Consider the following 25410-nt stretch of genomic DNA (forward strand, 5'->3'; position numbering starts at 1 on the left):
ATAATTTTTAGTCTGTGTATGAACTAGGTATACTGTCATCTATCAAGTGACAATTAAGTCAGCTGTTTGACGTTCTAGATTTAAATTGAAAAATCAAGATGGTATTGGTAGATATGCGGTATCCAATAATACAAAGATTCCAATAACCAATAGCAATTCGCAGAGTAGTGGGTAGGTATTCCGGAAACCGTAGGAGATATATACGTATGGAATAGATACGGAAAGATACTTCATTTAACATTTTAAATATTTTACTGTGCGTTGTGTTCTTCTGATTAGTATTTAGTACAGCAGATCTGTAAAGGTCCACTAGTTTATGTTCTTCGGCTTATTCAATTATAACAGAATATTAAAATACAATAGTGTTTAATAAATTATTTTAATAAAACAACGCATTGCGCCAATGTACTATAACGGCCAAGGAAAGTGTAAATAAATAAGCCGAGTTTGTTTTAACAATAACAAGTACTTACCCTGTGGTTTAAAGTTCTCACAATCCTAACTTTATTTAGAATTACACGAGGACTGGAATTACGGAGGCAGATTTTAATTAACAGAAAATTTGGTGAGTTATTACGATAATTATTCTATTATTTGAGCATGTATTTATATATTATATTATTAATCAAATGCAAAAGTCTTTGTCTATGACTATAAGGCTAATAGCTGTGCTTCTTTTTTTGATTACGTAAAATATGAAACTTTTTCAATATTTTATAAAGTTATATTGTATTTTGATAATAGAAAAAATCTTACATTTTTGTAACCATGAAGTAATTCTATAGAATATGATGTTTATTTTCGCCAAAAATAACCACTTAATTTTTAAGATTATGATAAATGTATTTTCAAGCTTAAATTGCATATAATATCTCAGATGTGATGGATAAATTTACCCTTGGTTATTATATATTTACATATTTGTTATAATTAATTTATATTTCTATATAAATATGTAAAAAAACTTGATGATTACTTTTTAGTTAAATAATTGTTTTATATTATTATTTTTATATACTGTGAAAAAAATATCATAATTATGACTTGGACTTTGATATCCAAATATTTTATCAACAATAATTAAAATTACTACCTAAGCAGATAAAGCATTTATCTCTTTACCCAATGTGATTAGGAAAATATACTATATATATATTAACATAAAAAAATAACATTATGTGTAAATATTTAATGTCATATTTTTGAGTTAATAATATAAAAAATCATAAAACATGTACCAGCACTACAGAAAAATTTAGACCTGCTAATCTCAACCTATAAATGTGATGAAGTGTGTTGATCAATATAAGATGATGGTATTACTTAATGACATCAAATATACATTTTGTATAAAAATTACTGTTACTCATTTTATGTGCACTAAAGAAATGCTGGAACTTTTCTGTTTGATTGAAATTGTATACAGTGAGTTAACAAAGAGACAGTGAGTGATTCATATTTCACAGACAAAGAAATTTATTTTCTGTGTATTTAGTGAGACAAGGACATAGTCTTGGACCATGTTGGCTTACTGTTTTTTTTTATCTGAACAAAACGTTATTTTGCTCCATAAATTTTGTGTTAATTACATGACACTTAATTATTTTTATAAATTTTAACAATTTTAAGCAAAAAAAATTTTAAGCAAACTAATTTTTTTAGGAATTTATTATATAAGACAATATTAACAATTTTAATGACTGACAACTTAAGTAATTACATCAATAATAGATAATTATATACAATTGGGTCAGCCCATTTGCATTAATTATATCTAGCAAATTATTGGATTTTTAGGCGTAGGGACCTGACGACCCCATCGCCCACTGGTGAAATAACCTGTGAAAGAGGTTATTTCACCAGTGCAATCAGTCAACCCCCTTCCTAGTGGGAGTGCCATGCTGTTGCTTTCGGGCTTCAGCCAAATGGGCAGGCACGACCGGGGCAGTACCACTGTCTCACAGAAAACCGGCGTGAAGTGATGCAATAGGTTTATCTTATTGTACTCGCGTTTCGTTCGGTGAGTGAGACTCCCGGAGCCCATCCCCCCCCCCCCTTCCCCAGAGTATGACGGTGCAGTTTAAAGAAAGATTACCCCAGGGGGGTACCACACGTGGAGAATCCCCCTCTGGGCGTCCATCATCGGAACAATCAGTATCCGGTGGTGGATGCACAGGCTGCCCTTCGTATTCTGGGGTGGGCAAAAACTGCGCTCTAAACAAAACATCCAGTTCTAGTTTTAGGTTTCGATCTCGGGGCAAACGGAAGAATTCGCCGAAGGCAACCCCTTCCACGCTCACAGTGGACTTCACCAATGTTAGGGGGCTCAACTCAAACCTAAACGCGGTTCACTTTCACCTTGAATCTGCGAAGCCGGCCTTATTCTTCCTCACTGAGACTCAGATATCCTCCCCGGCTGATACTTCTTACCTCTCCTACCCGGGGTACAAATTGGAACATTCATTTGTGCCGCGGGCGGGAGTTTGCGTGTACGTCAGAGAGGATATCTGTTCTCGTCGCCTTGGGACGCTTGAAGGAAGGGACCTATCTAACCTCTGGCTCCGCATAGACTGCGATGACCATCCGCGATTCTATGCGTGCCTGTATAGGTCCCATAGCGGAAATGACGAAACTGACCGACTCATCGAGCACATCCAAATGGCTACAGATTCCCTGCTTGAAAGGGTTCCTACCGCCGAAATCGTGATACTTGGCGATTTTAACGCCCACCATGCCGATTGGCTCGGCTCTGAAACCACCGATCACGCGGGAAGATCCTTTCACGACTTTGCTTTAGCCTACGACCTGACACAAATGGTCCCTGCGATTACGCGAATACCAGATGTGGACGGTCATAAACCCTCTTTGTTGGACCTTCTGTTGACTTCGCATCCGGAGAACTATCAAGTCTCCGTTGACCCGCCATTGGGTTCATCGGATCATTGTGTGGTCCGGAGTACTGTGCCATCTACGCGCCCTTCGCGGTCGCGCTTTTTGGGTTTTCGCCGTATTTGGCACTACAAGTCAGCAGATTGGGACGGGATGCGGTCTTTCTTTGCGTCCTACCCTTGGGGGCCTATTTGCTTTTCGTCTGAAGCTCCAGATTCCGTCGCTGCCTCTGTCGCCGAAGTGGTTCTGCAGGGAATGGAACTCTTTATTCCTTTTTCTGCGGTGCCGATCGGTGGCAAGTCTCAGCCCTGGTTTAAGCGTTCTTGCAAGACAGCCTCGCGTCGAAAGCGAGAATGCTTTAAGGCATGGGCAGAAGCGGCGAAATCTCGTGATGCTAATACCAGCGAACTCAAAAAAGCATATAACTCAGCCTCCAGGTCCTTCAAACGGGAAATCACTAAAGCAAAGTCAGAGCACATTGCCAGATTTGGCGAGAGATTGGCCCAACTCCCTTCGGGGACTCGAGCCTTCTGGTCTCTAGCCAAAGCTGTCCAAGGGAATTTTTGTCAGCCTTCCATTCCACCATTGCACAGGGAGGATGACTCGCTGGCCCACACTGCGAAGGAGAAGGCCGACCTTTTAGGCTGTCTCTTCGCGTCCAACTCGACTTTGGATGACCAAGGGAGATCACCACCGAGCATTTCACGGTGTGATTCTTCGATGCCGGAAGTTACATTCCGGCAACGTGCTGTCCGTAAAGCATTATCTTCCTTGGACATACATAAGTCGAGCGGGCCGGATGGTATTCCTCCAATTGTGCTGCGTACTTGTGCTCCTGAGTTGGCTCCGGTCTTAACGCGCCTTTTCCGGTACCTGTACTCGCTTGGCACTGTCCCGGAGTGCTGGAAGATCGCATCGATACATCCGATCCCTAAAAAAGGCGATCGCTCCGATCCGTCCAACTATCGCCCAATAGCGATAACCTCCTTGTTCTCCAAAATAATGGAATCCATTATTAATTGCCAGCTCCTGGAGTATCTGGAGGGCCACCAGCTGATAAGTGACTCTCAGTACGGCTTTCGTCGTGGTCGTTCGGCTGGTGACCTTCTTGTATACCTTACGCATAGATGGGCGGAGGCAATTGAGTCCAAGGGGGAGGCTCTAGCGGTTAGTTTGGACATAGCGAAAGCCTTCGATCGGGTGTGGCACAGAGCACTGCTCTCGAAGCTTCCAGCCTACGGGCTTCCCGAGAAATTATGCGATTGGATCTCCAGCTTTCTGGCCGATCGGAGCATCAAGGTCGTCATCGACGGAGCATGTTCCGACCTTAAACCCGTGAACGCTGGGGTCCCACAAGGCTGTGTTTTATCCCCGACCCTGTTTCTTCTGCATATCAATGATATGTTGCAACTTAGCAACATTCACTGCTATGCGGATGACAGCACTGGGGACACTCTTTACACTGGCCGGGCAAGTATTTCTCGGGCAGATGTCGATGAGTACCGGAACAAACTTGTGTCTGAAGTAGAAACCCTACTATGTGGAGTCTCTGACTGGGGCAGACTAAACCTAGTCCAATTTAACCCCAAAAAGACACAAGTTTGCGCGTTTTCCGCTAAAAAAACACCCTTTGTCGCTACTCCTCTTTTCGAAAACACTCTCCTTAAAGCCACAGCCAGCATTGGAATACTTGGCGTTGACATATCGAACGACGTTCAGTTTCGCGGTCACTTGGAGGGAAAGGCAAAATTAGCCTCCAAAAAGCTTGGTGTGCTCAGCAGGGCGAGACGGTACTTCACTCCGGGCCACCGCTTGCAACTATATAAAGCTCAAATTCGGCCCCACATGGAGTACTGTTCCCACCTTTGGGCGGGTGCTCCCCAGTACCAGCTTCTTCCACTTGACCGTATTCAACGAAGAGCGGTTCGAATCGTTGACGACCAAAATCTCTCCAAGCGGCTTGATCCTTTGGCGTTGCGTAGAGATGTGGGGTCTCTCTGCATCTTCTACCGCATTTACTATGGAGAGTGTTCAGAGGAGTTGTTCGGATTAATACCTGCAGCTGAGTTTCATCATCGGACGTCGAGGCAGAATACGAAATTCCACCCGTATCACCTCGACGTCCGCCGTTCCACAACTGCGCGTTTTTCCAGGCAGTTTTTGCCGCGCACCACCACTCTGTGGAACCAGCTGCCAACTGAAGTATTTCCGAACCAATTCGACTTAGGGTCCTTCAAGAAAAGAGCGTACCAATTCTTAAAAGGCCGGCAACGCACTCGCGAGCCCTCTGGCATTGAGGGTGTCCATGGGCGGCGGTATCACTTAACATCAGGTGAGCCTCCTGCCCGTTTGCCCCCTGTTCTATAAAAAAAAAAAAAAAAAAAAAAAAAAATTGGAGTCGAATATTTTCGATTGTTGGATGACCCACTAGAGTTTCCCTAAATATTTAAGATATTTAATTAACCACAGTACTCTACAAATCTACAGTCTTTACAAATCTGCCAATTATATATTAGTAATATGATAGCCATCTTTTATAGAGCCAAAACTTTATTTATATATCTCACCATACAACTTATCAAGATTTTACAGCATACACATACAACACACTGTTAGTATGAATATGAACATCTAAATGAGTTTAAGGCTAACGCAGGCCAACTGTTTGCCAGGAATTGTACTGCTCCATTCAATGTTTTAGGAATGGAAAAGGCCTACTGCTGGGTGGGTTTCCTCAAAACCATCCGTAAATTCGTATAGATGAATCTACAATTGTTGTTCATATATATTATAATTCGCCTAGCGTGTTTGTGGATGGCCCAATGTTTATCCATGACAGGTATCACGATCTTTCAAGTGCAATTGTACTGTCGTAAATAAGATACAATGCAACAGCAATGCCCTGGTTGGTCGTTGGCCTATTGAACAAATACATAGACTACTTTGCGGCAGAAATTGTTTTATCGGTATTAGCTGTGTATTAAATTAAACACGCGTGACTGGGCTTTATATAAGTACATTTCTAAGACTTACTAGTGACTTAGGTACGAATAAAATAATTAAAGCCTATCAAGTATATTCCGGTCTAAGTACTTTAAACCTGTTTAGGTTACAAAACCTCCGCAAATGCTACTATTTGATTTTGGATATCTAGGCAGTGAAGGGAGTAACTGAAGGTCTGCTGTTGCTGCAACGCGTTTTTTGTGCTGACGAAATACTAACACCATGATACGATATTCTCGTGATTGTCTCGTTTAGATGTAAAAAAAAAACTTGTATTATTATGACTAGCACCATTATTGGCCCTGAAAGGTTTTATTTATAATGCTTGTCTTGAATTGTTATTATAACAGAAAAAACAATACAGCAAAGTTTATTTGTGCACGTGATCATCTTATGAGGCTGTATCAGGGGCGTAGCTACCGCCGTATTTGCCGTATCAATTATACGGGGCCCCCGGGCCACGGGGGCCCTCAAAGTGTGTAAGGAAAAAGAATAAAAACTTTCTAATTTTTCGAAATATTACAACCGGAGAAACTCCTATCTTCTTCAAGCGAAGAGATATTAAACGCTTCCGGAAATTTGTCTGCTAAATACAGTAAAGACATCTCACTTAATCTTTGTGACCAATTAAAGGCTCTAACAACATGCTTAAATTCTGAAATTAAAAAAAAATATTCCATTAAAGAACTTTGTTGAAGTTATCCTTTATCCGTCCCGGTAATTTGTAAGAGCCTCTTAAGAAACCTTTTGTTGAGATTAATGAATAGTCCATATGCAGCAAATTTAAACCGTAAATTTTTGAAATAATGTCCAATTTCGCTCATTCAAACTACTTCTGGGGATTTCGTGTATAGCTTTAAAAAACGTCTGATTTTTTTTTATAGAACAGGGGGCAAACGGTTAACACAGATTATTCCTAATTATTGGTTTTCCAAACAATCATAGAATCTTTTTAAATTTTCTGTTTTTACGCGACTCGCATTATCTTTTTCTTATAAGCAAAGAAACGGAAGCCAAAAAATAATTTATATTTCAAATTTAAGTAAATCTATCGAATGCATTTGTTTATTCCTTGAAGTTTCCTTTCGCTAAAATTTGCATCTGCAGTATTTATTAAACTCACAGTCATACATTATTCATAAAGGTAACTTAGCCAATTTTTAAATAAAGGTCATACGGACAGACGGGTCTAGTATAATTAGGAATACTCTTGAGCACTGTTAGTTTAATCGTTAGTACTGACTTTCAACCTTGAGGTTGTGGCTTCGAATCAATGGTAGGGACGGGTGTGGACCCAATTGGCACACATACGGTGAAGGAACATCGTGAAGAAACCGGCATGTCATACCTAAACATCGACAGTGGCTTAGATTGTTACTTACTAAGTAGTTCCGAACTAATTCGACTTAGGGTCCTTCAAGAAAAGAGCAATTCTTAAAATGCCGGTAACACACTCGAGAGCTCTTGACTTGAGTGTCAAAGGTGGCGGTCATAATTAAACATCGGATGAGTCAAAATTCAAGAAAATTACCAGCGAGACTTTTTAAAATTCCTATTACATACCCGGATTTTTCTTTTTCAGTGTAATTATGATTAATGAACTTATCTTGATAAAGTTGACATTCAAGCCGTATTATTTAACTGATAAATGTTGATGACATTGAAATTTTTTTATTTTGTGAATGTTATCGTAATTTGTACACACATGTACGAACAAAACTTAAATTGTTCGGCTTTCTATGGCTACCATCTGAAGACAAACATTATATCGCCGCTGTTGACCCCAGAGTTGGGCTCGCAATAGCGGAGAAGCGGGTGCGTGCGGTACGGATTTATTAAGATTACTACCGTCTTCCGTCCATAGCGAGCAGATGGAATTACTACGTAGGGCTCTAATGCACCTCGGGGTCGGATCATCACACTCCTCGCGTCACTTAAAGAAGCCCCGGAGGCTGTAAATTGATTTCTTCTTCTTCAAGTGCCACTCCATTACTGGAGGTTGGCCGTCAGTTCTCTGAACCGCGTCTTATCCTGCGCCAGATGCAGCAACCCCAAAAAAATTGATTTGCCAACACTAAAAAAGGACGTGCTAGTGTCACTTACGTCCCTGGCGGAGTGTTTGATTTATTAGTACCTAGTTCGCGTTTGGCAATTATTATAGCACTCCTAAGTCATCACTAAAATTACCATTTATTCTTGCGCTCAAAACGGGCCATTTGTTTAATTTAGGGGAATGAAAAGAACATCTTTTATAAAAAGTTGGCTTAAAAGTTACGAATCACAAAATATAGGTACGTATATATAAAATGTTTGTTAGTTTATCAGATGAACATAATTTGTTTTTATATTGCTGGTGACGATTCAAATTTAAATAAAACTCTTGGCACGTTATTTTTCAATTTCTTCTGCTCTAATTGCACGCTTTCTCAAAACAGGACAATTTGTGTCCCACAGTTCATTTCAGGGACACAGGTACTCGTAATTGGAAAAAGGGACAGCCCGTTTAAAATTGGATGTCTGCTCACGCTAGTCATAACTTAAGACTAATAAGTCTCACCTAATTTAGTAAGAAGATATTTAGCATAAGAAAGTGTCCAATATAACGTAGTTTCTATTACCTATGAGGGAGACATTTTGACACTTTACTTTCACATATGTATTATGCTTTTTAAACTTCTCACTAGGCCCGTGTCAAGAAATCTTATACTTATCACTACGGTAATTTCCCGAAGAGATAATTACAGGTACTATTAAAACCGGAATAATAATTTTACCAAGTTTGGCCCCTCAATAATACACATTAATTTTTTAGCTGCCTCTTCCTTGTCGTTAACGAGATGAATATTTTCATGACCTTTTTAAATTTTAACGTAAAGAATTCGCCCACAATGGCATTTAATTTTATTACATCTCTCTGTTGTTGAGTTAATTAAGTCGTTAAGTAAGTAATAAAGGATTATTTAAGCTTTTAAATTGCCTTTAACGAAGATATTTTCGTTTCTGAGTACTTGGCCTATTGCGAAACGTGTTAGATAACGACATGGGAACTTACATATAGTAAGTTCCCAAAATTTTAGTCTTTCGCATAGTAAGCAATTTCACCGTTCCATCGCTGTTTGGTGGTGACTTACCAGAGGCATTCAGGAGATGAGAGAGGGACATTTTACAAGTTTTTTTATTGCATACGGTTACGGTCTACGGATGGTAAGTGATAGCGTCACATTGTGAGGTTCGCCAGTTTTTGCCGGCTTTTTAAGATGTAGACGCTCTTATTAAGACGACACTAAGTCGAATTAGTCGGTAATACGTCAGTGGGCAGCTGGTTCCATATAGGGACGGTGCGCGGCCATAACTGTTTCTTAGGCGTTTCTCATTTAAACAACGGACGTCGATGTACGGATGTTTTTTGTATTCTGCCTCTACGCCCGATGATGAAACGTTTGATATATAATTTATGAAGACTACTGCGTGTCACCAAACTTTCTTGACATTATATATTGCGTAAGGCTGTGTTTTAAGATGTACTTATTGGATTGCATGTTTCCGTTATCACGCTACATGATTTTCTATCATTATACCCCCATTATTTACTGGACCGGAAGACTATAGTTATGGTAAGATAACGTTAGACGATGTATCTTTTTATATACAGACGTTTGGCCACAATTCCACTGGTTAAGTCTGTTAGAAATGTTTTAAATGCTTAATGCTCTTGTGAATAAGATCGATTATGACAAGAGTGGCTTGGCAACAAAAACAATGGAGGAGATTCTTTCACTATCATCCTCGCCACCCCTTTCCAATCCCTGGTATTTTATTCCATGTTCCCAGAACGCCCGATGGGTCATTCCAAGTGAGGGCCTTTTACCCATTTGTCAGCACAAACGCGGGAAATGTTCCCGGCCCACTTCTAGTTCAATTTTTTAATATGTTATGAGGTCTGCTATGTTTAGGCTTTGTATTACAGCGTTATTAACTTTGTATTTAAGTTTAAACCGAAGAATAAAACACTCCATGGCCCTTATATTACTCCAATCTTCTTTGCTTTATTAAAAAAAAACTACTGGATCTGGAAAATAATTGTTTCGACTTGTTTGCAAGGGCGAATATTAACATATTTACGCAATTTTATTATATTTACAAGTATTGCGTTACGTGTAATTAACATAAAATGCGTTTAATTACAAAATATTTACAATTATTTATTTTTATTTAAAATTGGTATGGATCAATCCTTGACCGTAAGTAAGCATTTACAACAACGCAAACCACTGGAGGGTTTTATATTTATGAAACTGATTGTGAACTTGTTATCAATAAACGAACCTTCAATTTATTGTTTTCATTTATTAAATAGAATTGTTTTGAAGATATGATGAGATGAGATTTGCATGATCATTTATGTAAGTCTCTTTATTAATTGTTATGTTATAACTATGTTCAAGCCTCTAAAGGGCACTAATAAGAACGAAATAGTAGACTAAATAAGTTAATCATTTAATAATAATTATATCTTTAAACTAGCAATTCTTGTATATCTTAATATATATATTTCTTGTGTGCGTGTGTATGTGACTGAACTCCTCCTAAACGACTGGACCGATTTAGACGAAATTTTTTGTGTGTGTTCAAGGGGATCTGGGAATGATTCACAATTTTGTCCGCTGGACAATGTTTTTTTTAATTAATTTTCAATTTATTAGTTGTTGTTGATTTTGGAATGTTTTACATTGGATCCGACAGACGGCGCTACCATCGCAGTGTCAAATTTTAAATAATATTCGAGTTTTAATTTTAGTCTGTCCCGAAATTTAAAAAAAGTTTTGTTATCATTGTGTTATATCGTGTGTGACCATGTGCTGGATCGTTAGATATTTTCATAACATTTGAATAATAATTTTCATCAAAATGGCTTATTAAAAATTGAAATTTTGAAATTAAAGACGTGTAGACAGGACAACGTCTGTCGGATCCGCTAGTAGGTATGTATATATAATTGGAATCTCGGAATCGGCTCCAACGATTTTCAAGAAATTATATAGTATAAGGGAGGTTTCGGGGGCAATAAATCGATCTAGCTAGAAATCATTTCTAGAAAATGTAATTTTATTCGTGTTTTATCAACTTAAACATAAAATTGCTCGTTTAAAGATGTCAGTCAAATAAAAACTTCGTACTTAAATATAATTTCAAAAAAACACAATTTATAAAGATGAATACGATCATCCAGGTACTAGTGATATAATTTATATAACAGGCAAGTTGGGCCTACACATTTCTGAGTCAGTTTCGTAGGTATTCTTCATTGCTGGACGCAGTGTTACTCTAAGGTGCTTACTGCGTTGGCGATTTGCTCCCCGGCCGTTTGCCATCCACCTTGCCGACTACAACTTTGTCTAGGTTATCTGGTTCGCGACGTACGAAGGAAGTGAGAACTCTTCTATAAAATATTGTTGAGAGCTTCGTACGAACTCTCTTCAATAATATTAACGCTTAATAAATTCGTAATACAATGTGCTTGAAATATGATATCCCAAGATTAAAAATAGATAATCTTAAAACAGTTAAAATTGAGGCGATTATAAGACAAATGATTGAATTAAATATACATTAAAAGATAAATTAAAGTTACATTAACCTCAAAAATCATTCGGTCGCGTGTCCGATATAATTTCAATACAATTAAGTCTTTTTCCTTGATTGGAGCTTAATGTAATTAGCGATGTCTCCTATGATTCATGCATAATTAAGTGTATACTAGCTTCTCGTTAATTTTTAATGTTTGTGCTAGATAATTTTAAAATTGTTATTCTTCTATTAATAATGATTTTCCTTGTTATTGGAACCTTAAATTTTAGTTTTAAGGATCAAATATTTTGGAGGTCAGAGGTTTAATGAGTCTCGGTATGTAAAATGTATCGTTCGGCTTATTTATTGTTTCTACTCGTAGTCGTAATATATAACAAGTTTTTACTTTTAGTTTTTGGATTCAATTAAGTTTTGAAGTGACTTCAATTGCTGAAATCGTACAATTTATTGTTCTTTTATGCAAAATATTTTTTTTAAACGTTAAGAATCATATATACCTATACAAACTTTCTGAAATATATTTATCTCCTAAAAATAACTATCAAGTTTCTTCCCAGTACAGGTTAATTTCGAAGCCGATAAAACGGACTTTTTAAAAGTTTTGTAGAAAGTTTGTGTATAAAGCTTTGCCGAGCTAAAATCTCGACTTGCACTACGATTAACTGTACGCAAACCACAGTTAACTGCAAATTACTTGCTAGAGAAAATATCGAGAGAGGCGTTAAATGTATGATACTGTAGAAAGTTAACTAAACTCGTTCCGACCTATCCAATACCGCTTAGTATGTCAAATCAAATCAAATCAAAATCATTTATAAAAAAAATACATATTAAATCCTTCTACATTTACTGCAATAAACTCACCGCTACTGTTTTTAAGTATATTTTTAAAGGAAATTTTAGTTATAAACTCCCAGTGTTGTTCACGAAACGACAGTACCTAAGTATGTCAGTCGCCCTGTTGCTCGATCAACTGACATGTTATGTGACATAAACGTAATAAATAAATAATCCAGGGGCGTTGCAACCAGATTCTTGACCTCAGATTGTATCTTTGATCTTTTTTATTTTATTATTTATTTTATAAACTAGTAGGTAATCTGGCTTTTATTGCATTGTCAATGTGATGAAACATATCATAACATATCATAGATGGGTCATATCGCCTATTTTCGTCGTCAAGGTCGAATGTCACGATTTTCTCCATAACAGCTGTGCTATGAGAAGCTATAGACCGAACAAAATGGAGATACATATATCACAAGAGGGGCGGCAGGCAACTTAAAATAAAACGACTAGCAATGAAGAATACTCCTGAGAAGTTGGTTGTTAAGTAATGAACAATACATTTGTCAAAATCAAAAGTTTTTATAAGGGCGTACGTCGACAAGGGAGAGGATTACAATGTAATTTTTATTCGTAAACAGCTAATTAACGATTGAAATAGAGTTAAATAAGGAACTGTTTTTGCTAATAAAAATTGCTTGCAAATTATCAACATTTATATTTCTTTGTATTTATTTACCATATAAATTAAGCATTGACAGATTTGTCAGCCTTTTCTCTTGACCTATTGGGTCCTACCTTGGGTCATAATTTTTTTCCAGATTTACTTTTAACGTGATTTGTCACGTTAAGAGGAAAAATTCAGTTTTTTCAGTCAAAAATCAGTGGCGCTACCTTTTTACGCTCAGATTTCTGTACCTGTTCATGATCATTTGTAAATCTTGTGGAGAAATAGGTGATCAGCCTCTTGTTGCCAGCTGGCTGATCACCTATTCTCTATATACGATGTTTTCTTTCACCGTTCGAAAGAAATTAAATTTGTCGCTACTCGGCGAACACTGCACTGTATGTAGAGAACACTTGAAAGCTCATGTTAGTAACCGGCGAAGGCTTTTTGATTATAATAGTGACCATCATTTTAAAGACTGCTTTCGTACTGTTTAGTATTTACTATCTATTTTATTAGCGGCACTTTTTTTTTAATTTTCACCATGCCATTCAATGATGATGGAACAATAACCAACTTACTGTTATTTCTGCCATACTGTATTAAACGTTTTGTTTGTATGTTTTCTTCGTTTAATACTTTATAAAACACGGTTACAGCTGCTGTTCCTAAATAGGTATTTATCGTTAAATAAGCTCACGCGAACTTATGACATAATAGTGTGCGACGAACTTTTTATTATGAAAATTTACTTGGAAATATTGCGATATTCCTTACGCGCACGAGTCTGACATAGTGACATAGTTATAGCTAGGTATATATTGCCTTTCTATTTGTTTTTGTTAGTGAAACTCGAGGTTAATGACCTTTACATTGTAAATAAATCATGCATTGGTAATTTGTAATAAGAATACATTTTGTGCCTATATTTTAAAAAACCTCCTGATTTCATTTATTAATAAGTATGTTAATAGCACTTATCCAAATTATTAATGTACACTAATTATTCATATCAAAAAAAAAACTATAATCCGCATAAAACCTACTTAAAATAAATTGCAAATAGCTTTGAGATGCTATTAACATAGTAAAGAAGAATAAGGTCAAACATAGACTAATATTGCACTGACTCATTACATTCGCACGTTTTAAATTCAGCTACATAAAATATACATATACGCGTAGAATCTAATGAAAACGAATGCTCGGATTTCTTCAACGGAATACAGGTTAAACTGAAAGTTTTTGCTTCGCCCCACCACTATATGGAATCAACTGCCCACTGAAGTATTTCCGAACTTCGATTAAGGGTACTTGTAAAAAACAGCGTACCAATTTTTAAAAGGCCGGCAGCGCTTGCGAGCCTTCAGAGAATGTAAGTCCTTGGGCGTAAAAAATTATATGCGGATATGTGATCTATGGAGTGATACCAGATATGCGCTCCATTCGCAACGCATTAATATTACTCAAAGATCATTTACTTGATACCTTGCATTAGTGCAGGAAATACTAAAAGTATAATCAGTGACTAAATTTTTTTTTTGTGGAACAGGGGCCAAACGGGCAGGAGCCTCCTCTGATGTTAAGTGATACCGCCACCCATGGACACTCTCAATGCCAGAGGGCTCGCGAGTGCGTTGCCGGCCTTTTATATTATGGCATTTCACGATCGAAGATATGTTGTTACTCGTATAATAAACGTTAAAAAACAGGATATTAACAGTCGTCCCTGATTTATGAATAATTCCAATTCAAAATCGGCAGAATTGTCCAATTTCCGTCTGCACAAACCAACCCAGGAAATCAGGCAGCTTCATTCGAATTCTTCGCGAATAAATTAGAATAAACGCTACTTATCCATATATTCTGTAGAAATTGCATTATACATGAGGTCGTGTACTTTAATAATAGATAAATAAATAAAATAAAAAAGCACTATAGAACAGTGTTGGCCTAGTGGCTTGAACATGCGACCTTCAAACCTAAGGTAGTGTGTTCGAATCACGGCGTTGCACTAAAGGAATTCTGTTTCTTTGTGCGAAAGTCCCAAATACAAAACGTTACACGTGTCAGACACAGAAGGCTGTCAGAACCAGAGATAGAATAGTAGAACAGAATAGTAGAAAGTAATAGTAGAAATTGTGATCACTTGCTTTGTGGAGCTACTGTTTTATTGGCAAATAAACATTAACCATTTTTTAATTTAAAGATTCAAAATCGAGCACGTTCACAATTCTATGTCCTAATCGTTAATTACATTATTGTATGGCTATTATTGTAAGTATGAAATATATTACTTAAATGCGTTTTGAAAGTACACATTGGAACCAATTTATCAATTGTGTGTGCAATCTAAATTTATATGTGTACGTACGTGACTACAGAATGTTACTAAAGTTAGGCTAGTGTTTAAACATGTGTTTATGCGTTCAAACCCAATTGCGCATCAATTAATTGCTGATACGGTGAAAACATAATGATAAAACCGCCATGCTGTTGTTTACGACCAAAGGAGCTTTACAATATGACATCGACACTTAAAAGAGAGCAAAAAAACGTTATTAAACACAATAAAAAGGATATAAAAGTATGTAATGTTATGTTGGATGTATATTCAATGAACTAGTATTCTTTTGTAAGCCTTGCATGTAGGATATTGCTTACAACAGTTTCGTACCGACGTTTTTATGTAGCAATAATACTATTGTTAAATAAAATACTATTCGGATGTGAAGGTACAAAGTAAAGCATCAATTTCTCTATGGCAATTATGAGCTTAGGGGGTCGCTTATGCGTAGACATTACTTTGTTTTCATATTCAATTTTAATTCATCGACTTAATGTCAAGAACGTACAGATTCTTAAAAAGCGGGCTACGCTGTTGTGAGCCCTCTAACAAGTGAGTGTCATAGGTCACACTTCATATCAACTATCCTATTGCCCAGTTACAGAAAAATTACGACGTAGAATAATTAAGTAGTGATTTACATTTACTACTAGTGGGAGTGCCATGCTGTTGCTTTCGGGCTTCAGCCAAATGGGCAGGCACGACCGGGGCAGTACCACTGTCTCACAGAAAACCGGCGTGAAGTGATGCAATAGGTTTATCTTATTGTACTCGCGTTTCGTTCGGTGAGTGAGACTCCCGGAGCCCATCCCCCCCCCCTTCCCCAGAGTATGACGGTGCAGTTTAAAGAAAGATTACCCCAGGGGGGTACCACGCGTGGAGAATCCCCCTCTGGGCGTCCATCATCGGAACAATCAGTATCCGGTGGTGGATGCACAGGCTGCCCTTCGTATTCTGGGGTGGGCAAAAACTGCGCTCTAAACAAAACATCCAGTTCTAGTTTTAGGTTTCGATCTCGGGGCAAACGGAAGAATTCGCCGAAGGCAACCCCTTCCACGCTCACAGTGGACTTCACCAATGTTAGGGGGCTCAACACAAACCTAAGCGCGGTTCACTTTCACCTTGAATCTGCGAAGCCGGCCTTATTCTTCCTCACTGAGACTCAGATATCCTCCCCGGCTGATACTTCTTACCTCTCCTACCCGGGGTACAAATTGGAACATTCATTTGTGCCGCGGGCGGGAGTTTGCGTGTACGTCAGAGAGGATATCTGTTCTCGTCGCCTTGGGACGCTTGAAGGAAGGGACCTATCTAACCTCTGGCTCCGCATAGACTGCGATGACCATCCGCGATTCTATGCGTGCCTGTATAGGTCCCATAGCGGAAATGACGAAACTGACCGACTCATCGAGCACATCCAAATGGCTACAGATTCCCTGCTTGAAAGGGTTCCTACCGCCGAAATCGTGATACTTGGCGATTTTAACGCCCACCATGCCGATTGGCTGGGTTCTGAAACCACCGATCACGCGGGAAGATCCTTTCACGACTTTGCTTTAGCCTACGACCTGACACAAATGGTCCCTGCGATTACGCGAATACCAGATGTGGACGGTCATAAACCCTCTTTGTTGGACCTTCTGCTGACTTCGCATCCGGAGAACTATCAAGTCTCCGTTGACCCGCCATTGGGTTCATCGGATCATTGTGTGGTCCGGAGTACTGTGCCATCTACGCGCCCTTCGCGGTCGCGCTTTTTGGGTTTTCGCCGTATTTGGCACTACAAGTCAGCAGATTGGGACGGGATGCGGTCTTTCTTTGCGTCCTACCCTTGGGGGCCTATTTGCTTTTCGTCTGAAGCTCCAGATTCCGTCGCTGCCTCTGTCGCCGAAGTGGTTCTGCAGGGAATGGAACTCTTTATTCCTTTTTCTGCGGTGCCGATCGGTGGCAAGTCTCAGCCCTGGTTTAAGCGTTCTTGCAAGACAGCCTCGCGTCGAAAGCGAGAATGCTTTAAGGCATGGGCAGAAGCGGCGAAATCTCGTGATGCTAATACCAGCGAACTCAAAAAAGCATATAACTCAGCCTCCAGGTCCTTCAAACGGGAAATCACTAAAGCAAAGTCAGAGCACATTGCCAGATTTGGCGAGAGATTGGCCCAACTCCCTTCGGGGACTCGAGCCTTCTGGTCTCTAGCCAAAGCTGTCCAAGGGAATTTTTGTCAGCCCTCCATTCCACCATTGCACAGGGAGGATGACTCGCTGGCCCACACTGCGAAGGAGAAGGCCGACCTTTTAGGCTGTCTCTTCGCGTCCAACTCGACTTTGGATGACCGAGGGAGATCACCACCGAGCATTTCACGGTGTGATTCTTCGATGCCGGAAGTTACATTCCGGCAACGTGCTGTCCGTAAAGCATTATCTTCCTTGGACATACATAAGTCGAGCGGGCCGGATGGTATTCCTCCAATTGTGCTGCGTACTTGTGCTCCTGAGTTGGCTCCGGTCTTAACGCGCCTTTTCCGGTACCTGTACTCGCTTGGCACTGTCCCGGAGTGCTGGAAGATCGCATCGATACATCCGATCCCTAAAAAAGGCGATCGCTCCGATCCGTCCAACTATCGGCCAATAGCGATAACCTCCTTGTTCTCCAAAATAATGGAATCCATTATTAATTGCCAGCTCCTGGAGTATCTGGAGGGCCACCAGCTGATAAGTGACTCTCAGTACGGCTTTCGTCGTGGTCGTTCGGCTGGTGACCTTCTTGTATACCTTACGCATAGATGGGCGGAGGCAATTGAGTCCAAGGGGGAGGCTCTAGCGGTTAGTTTGGACATAGCGAAAGCCTTCGATCGGGTGTGGCACAGAGCACTGCTCTCGAAGCTTCCAGCCTATGGGCTTCCCGAGAAATTATGCGATTGGATCTCCAGCTTTCTGGCCGATCGGAGCATCAAGGTCGTCATCGACGGAGCATGTTCCGACCTTAAACCCGTGAACGCTGGGGTCCCACAAGGCTGTGTTTTATCCCCGACCCTGTTTCTTCTGCATATCAATGATATGTTGCAACTTAGCAACATTCACTGCTATGCGGATGACAGCACTGGGGACACTCTTTACACTGGCCGGGCAAGTATTTCTCGGGCAGATGTCGATGAGTACCGGAACAAACTTGTGTCTGAAGTAGAAACCCTACTACGTGGAGTCTCTGACTGGGGCAGACTAAACCTAGTCCAATTTAACCCCAAAAAGACACAAGTTTGCGCGTTTTCCGCTAAAAAAACACCCTTTGTCGCTACTCCTCTTTTCGAAAACACTCTCCTTAAAGCCACAGCCAGCATTGGAATACTTGGCGTTGACATATCGAACGACGTTCAGTTTCGCGGTCACTTGGAGGGAAAGGCAAAATTAGCCTCCAAAAAGCTCGGTGTGCTCAGCAGGGCGAGACGGTACTTCACTCCGGGCCACCGCTTGCAACTATATAAAGCGCAAATTCGGCCCCACATGGAGTACTGTTCCCACCTTTGGGCGGGTGCTCCCCAGTACCAGCTTCTTCCACTTGACCGTATTCAACGAAGAGCGGTTCGAATCGTTGACGACCAAAATCTCTCCAAGCGGCTTGATCCTTTGGCGTTGCGTAGAGATGTGGGGTCTCTCTGCATCTTCTACCGCATTTACCATGGAGAGTGTTCAGAGGAGTTGTTCGGATTAATACCTGCAGCTGAGTTTCATCATCGGACGTCGAGGCAGAATACGAAATTCCACCCGTATCACCTCGACGTCCGCCGTTCCACAACTGCGCGTTTTTCCAGGCAGTTTTTGCCGCGCACCACCACTCTGTGGAACCAGCTGCCAACTGAAGTATTTCCGAACCAATTCGACTTAGGGTCCTTCAAGAAAAGAGCGTACCAATTCTTAAAAGGCCGGCAACGCACTCGCGAGCCTTCTGGCATTGAGGGTGTCCATGGGCGGCGGTATCACTTAACATCAGGTGAGCCTCCTGCCCGTTTGCCCCCTGTTCTATAAAAAAAAAAAAAAAAACTAGTTCGTAAGTCAAGTTCTGGAAAGAAGTATTAGCAAGAAACTCTCAGCCAATTTTTTATTCGCCAAGTTTTGAGTCATAGTTACCGCCGCCTATGGATAGTCAATGGTGGTACTCCTGTCTCTTTGCTCTTGTACTATAAAATAGACATAAGAACTTTCAAAATTTAATAAAACTGTAATATTTACAATATCTTGACATAGTTGCTTAAGTCTGTGGCATAATACATTGCGATCAACATGTCGATTTATGTGTAGTGAAAAATTTCAATAGATATTTGTACGAAGTTACGACACGGCAATATATTTAGAAATTGGAATTGTAATAAGCTGAGATTCTTATTGCAGTTCATAAATGTCAAGTAGAATGCTAGAAAGTCGAAATGCCGTCTTGAGTAGAAATAATTGAGTCCAAGTAGGTACTTAAAAGGGGTGGAACAGACTTCAAAAGACCAAAAGAGCTTTATAATTTGACGTTGACAATTAAGTAAGAGAAACAGAAAAAACTTTATTATATACGATAAAAAGAATATTTGGGAAAAATAAAGTGCACTGTAGGATTTCGTGCCGTAGGCAGCCTCCTTCTGAATGTTCTTCTGTTTAATGTTTACAGTACCTGAGAATAATTTTTACATAACACATTCTTACATGTTAGTGAATGTATAAAGTTAAGTTAGTGAAAAAGTTTGTTTTAGAAAGTTATTTCAAAGAAAGTATAATACGTTTTATACTCATATCAATCATAATTAATCCAGTCTTGCTTTTTTCATATAATAGGCGGCAAACGAGCCGACGGGATGCCCATTTTTAGTGGGTGCGTTGCCGGTCTTCAGGGTGGAGTACTCTATTGAAGGTCTCACAGAAGAGCCTCACTAGGAGTCGATTCTACACTACGCTACAACTAAATGGGTCTTGGCATCCAATTGCATCGGTTTATACGATAATTATTTCATAGACAAGAAGGTTATCAGCCTTCTGTCGGACACATTTTTTTCACGATGTTTGCCTTCACCGAATGATAATTGCGCTCATAGAAAGAAAATTCCGTTGGGTCGCACATTAAAGTCATTAGGCCAAAGCTGGTCTTCATATAACATTTGAGTTCAAACAATTAACCTTATATAGAAAATAATTGAAAATTCTATTAGTAATGAAGTTTACAAAACTGTAATGGCTGGCGGAGATTGCATGTTATGCTTGGATACACGTTACAAACTGCTCTATGTAACCATATATGTAACTATGTGTTTTTAATTAATTTTTAACTGCTTCCGTAGTTAGATAATTCAAATATAAGAAAAATATAATGGTTGATCCCACCTCTAGAAAATGACGACGGTAGATATAAATTTTGTTCCGATGGGGGTTCCCTGGGAGTATAAAAAAGAGTACGAAGAGTATCTTTCAAAAGACGGTGACGTACCCACTAAAATAGGTGACCATGGGGTGCGATGGTACATATATATATATATATATATATATATATATATATATATATATATCTTTATATATATCTATATATATATATATATATATATATATATATCATAGCTGTTTAAAAGCTCCAAAAAGAATTCCTTCTAATGCCATATTATTTCTTATTTCAGCTTCTTATAGAAACTTTAATTTAATAATTAAAATAAAATAAAATTTAATAATAGTCTAATGTTTTATTGTATCTTTAGATTATTTTTTATTACCTTGACATAAAAAAACTTTCAGTTTCTATTCAAATTATACTTGTCCGTTAATAATTGTCAGTAACGAACACTTGTACAAAAGGACGTTGAGAAATATTGTATGCGCTTGCGCAAATCGTGCAAGATGTACGCAAGACTAGACGAAATACTCATCTTTTAATGGATAATGGATTTATGATACCTTGAAGTCACTGTAATAAGATTAGTGATTACGTTCTTTGACTTCAATGTTATGTTTGGAGTTTCCACTTTTTAATGAGACCACGAAATAGTCCAAAATTAAGAATTTCATCATCAATCAGGAGCCAATTTTAAACATTATCATTGTTATTTTTTGATAACTGATTGATACTTATGTATACCATACCAGAGGATTCGTTGCATTTCCGTCTTTTGAAGTATTGTTGTACGCTCTTTTCTTGAAGGACCCTGATTCGAATTGGTTCGGAAATTCTTCAGTCGGCAACTGGTTCCTCATGTACTGGTACGCGTCAAAAAGTGGCTTAAATAAAGCTCAGTTGTGGATTTAACATTTATTGTTTTAATCTTTATGTATCATCCTTTTGAAGGCTAAAAACACGATTGGATATGTGTTCTCGTGATAAGTCATTATGAATGCCATACAAAAATATATGGCCTGGTTGTGCCGTTAAAAAAGAAAAACATAGTTGCTATTAGCCAAGGGTTTATATTAGGTCGATTATGATTGTTCTTATATACTATTTAAATAATAAGATATAATCATTTAGCATTCTGTGTTCTACATTCTAGTAAAGCATCTACAAACCCAGATTAGTTACGTAACACTGACATAGAAAAGTCATCTTAGTTACGTCCTGCGTCTGCGCACAATAGCACTTTCGTTCCGCGACCGTCCCTAAGATAGGGATGTGCTGTTCACTACCTTATCGATATTAGGTTTCTTTTACTTGTTCCTTCTCTACCTTAACTGTGCTATAAATAAAAAAACAGCCTCTTCATAGTTACCGCTATGATTGTATTCCTTCTTCTTCTTCTTATTCAGTACGCTCTTGACAAAGCGGTCGTGATCGCTATGTCGCTTCACGAACTTCCGCCACCGCTGCCTATTGGAGGTCAGAGGTTTTATTCCTTACCGTATCATAATAACGAATTCTGAAGGGAATTATAATTTAAAAAAAAATAACTAGCTGCCTTTTTCGTGCTATTTTTTATTAATTTTATTTTATCTCGCCTCGCTATCATTCGAACTTTAGAACAAAGATAATTATTGTTTTAAAAACGGTACTTTATATTGATTAAATGAGGCCAATTAAACATTCAGTAATTTCATATTGTATTCAGAATCAAAATAATATGTAAATTATAATACCGGATTTATTTATACAGTGACCATGACATACTGTTAAAATTATAAGAACAATGCTATCGGTGCATTGTGAATTGTGATAGCATTCACCAGATTTTTCGAGGTGACATAAACAAAATATGTTGACGCGTAGACCGAAGCTGTAATGCAAGTTTGGCTCTATACATCGAAAATATGCAACGGCTATAATGATAATAAATTTATGTGCCTCCTCACAATATTGCATTTTACGGGTTTATACTGCAGATATTGACGATCTTTGTCAGAGGCTGGTGCCTATAGTAGGTCTATAGAATTCCTGTGGCCACCAGTCTTGCATCGCGGACAGAATATACAAGAACAGAATGACTAAACTAAAAGTAATAAACAAAATAAATCTAAACCACACTGTGTGTGAATAAAACGTGTGGAAAAGAATTTAAATTTTACTTCAAATGCCTAAGGATATTGTTTATGGTGAGAGAACGTTGAGGTATTTATTGCCACGGTTGTTAAATGGACTACAGGACAGCTATGGGATATTTAGAACTTTTAGAACACATAAAAAAACTAGTTGAAGAATTATTTTTTTATACAAATGTCACGCTCCTATAAACCACAGTGGTTTTCAAATGTAATGTTAATATTCTGTAAAATAAGTAATATTTCACTTCTGAAAGCATTCACGATGGAAACTCCTTAAAAAACATTTCTAATAAAAAAAAGGTAATTGTGCTCAAAAGGACTCTTTAGTATAGATTGCCAGATTCAAATTTACCATGTTCATTATCCTCAAGATTAGTCTCTGAAGGAGGGTAGGTTAAAGGTTTTGCGTCACGGCTAGTCAATCTATGTCATACATATTAAAATTTCCTTCTCACTTACGTAATTGTTATGAGTTTCCAACATACATCACAAAATATTTTTCTTCAAGATCAGACGTACGTTGTCTAATTTTCCTTAGAGGATAGTTGAGATTTCCATTTAGTCCCTCCTATGACGAACGATGACCCACAATTTTAAGAGGACAATATTATACTCATGCTTAAAGATATTTTTTAAGCCTGAAGTAAACGTAAATTCTAATAATCAACGACCGGACAATCCCAAGCACAAATTTATAAAATTCTAAAGAAAAAATATTTTGACGTCAATTAAATAGAAACAAAAACCTAATAAACAAATACAAAACAAGTTCGTATGTCAGCTGCCCACTGCTATTTTCAAAGCAATACGACTTGGGAGAGACCAGACGATAATACGATAAAATATCGTACCAATTATTAAAAGGTACTTGCGAGTTTTCTGGCAATGTGAGATAACAATTAACATCGGATGTCCCTTGCCCCGTTATACTAGTCAACCTTGAGCATTTAAAAAATCTAATATTTTTGTCTAAAAATTAAAAATCATAAAAAGTTATTTTCTTTTTTAGGTTGAATTTATAATTCATATTCGTGATATTGTTATTAATAAATAAAGTAGATATGGTTAGGACAATTATAAAATCCAGATGAATTGGTAAACTTATTGTTATATAAATATAAATTACAGAAATGTATAATAATGATGTGCCTGAAAGAGATACTTTCGCGATAGGAAGTGAACTCAGAAGTCAAAGTGCTGTGTAAACGTTTCTTGTAAATACATGAATATGTTTTAATAAATTATCCATTATGTGTTGTATTGTTTTCGTTTACCTTAACAAATTTATTCATAAGTCGTAATAATATTCTGACAAATCATTTGCATTCTAATTTATGTCGCTAGTAACAAACATTTCATGGTGTTCAAATTATCGCAATAAAGCGAAGAAATGTTACCAGCATTAAAGGCAGACGCCCACTGGGACTGAACTTTCAAAATGTATAGATTTTAAATTATTATTATTATTTCAATCAAATCTTGTTAACGCTAAATGATTTTGGTCTCTTAACAAATTGAGAAAAGAAAATCGGACTATTTTTGCCCCTAATATTGTAAATTACAAGAGACATTAACATATAACGAGTAAATATATATTATGTTGTGGTAACTAAATAAATAAAAATTAAAAACGTTTTGTATATTTTCGAGCCAAACTTTGCATATCGTAATTTAGCTTTTCTAAGTTTTATTATTATTGTTATTATACAATATATAAAGGGTCAAATATCGAAATATCTATCGATATCCCCCCTTCACTAGCAGGCCCTCAAGTTATGAAAGGCGATTTGTTCAGCTTTTGCTTTCCTTCATGTTGTGTTGCTAGTCAATAGGTCATCTTTACATTCGTCCATTCATTTTAGTTAAATTTTAAATTACTTTAATTTTATTAATTCAGTGTTAAATTTTGTTGAACTGTCACATGCTTTACACACACTTTTTTTCCTAATAAAAAATATAATTCCTAAAAAAAATATATAATTGCATATGTGGACCATATACTCAAGTATTCTTCTTGTATTTTTATATACTTCTTCTTTGGTGTCTTTCCATTACTGTAGGTTGGCTGTCAATCTCGTGAAGCGTGTTGTTCTGTGTCAGATGCAGCAACTCCTCCGCAGTTTCCTTGCCACTGATGACGCCATGATTTTTATCCTACCAACGTCTACCCAATTTTACCCATTATATTTAATTGAGGGAGGTTGTAAGTCATGGCGTACAGTGGCGCAGATACACAACTTTCCGGTTTTTTATGTTCTGCAAGTTTTTTTGACATTCCAACTCGAATCGTGTAAAACACATTAAACCATGTTTTCTAGACTGCAATATTTTTTTAAAATTCTTAGACAAGGAAATTTGTATGCAAATTAAAACTAATTGGACTTAGGGACCTGCGAGAAAAAAGGGTGCCAATTCTTAAAAAGTCGACAACGCACTCGCGAGGCTTCTGGCAATGCGAGTGTCCATGGACGGCATCACTCAACATCAGGTGAGCCTCCTGCCTGTTTGCCTCCTGAATGGAGAAACTGCGAAAACTTATTGCTTAAATTAATATTATTCATCGGACGACTCTGTTAATAGGATATACAATTTATCGAATTTTTAAATTAGATTATAACAAATGATATTTATATAATCTTTAA

The 25410-nt window shown here is 37.9% G+C and overlaps 1 protein-coding gene across 1 annotated transcript in view; it reads left to right on the forward strand.

The window, feature by feature from the left end:
• Positions 1–230: 230 nt before the first annotated feature.
• LOC111004301 (ATP-binding cassette sub-family D member) overlaps positions 231–25410 on the forward strand; it is a 49522-nt gene continuing 24342 nt past the window's right edge. The window contains exon 1 of the mRNA XM_022275288.2: positions 231–565. The gene's annotated coding sequence lies outside the window, so the exon portion shown is untranslated. The remainder of the gene's footprint in view (positions 566–25410) is intronic.

Source organism: Pieris rapae, chromosome 18 (genome assembly GCF_905147795.1).
Source record: "Pieris rapae chromosome 18, ilPieRapa1.1, whole genome shotgun sequence".
Taxonomy (NCBI): Eukaryota; Metazoa; Arthropoda; class Insecta; order Lepidoptera; family Pieridae; genus Pieris; species Pieris rapae.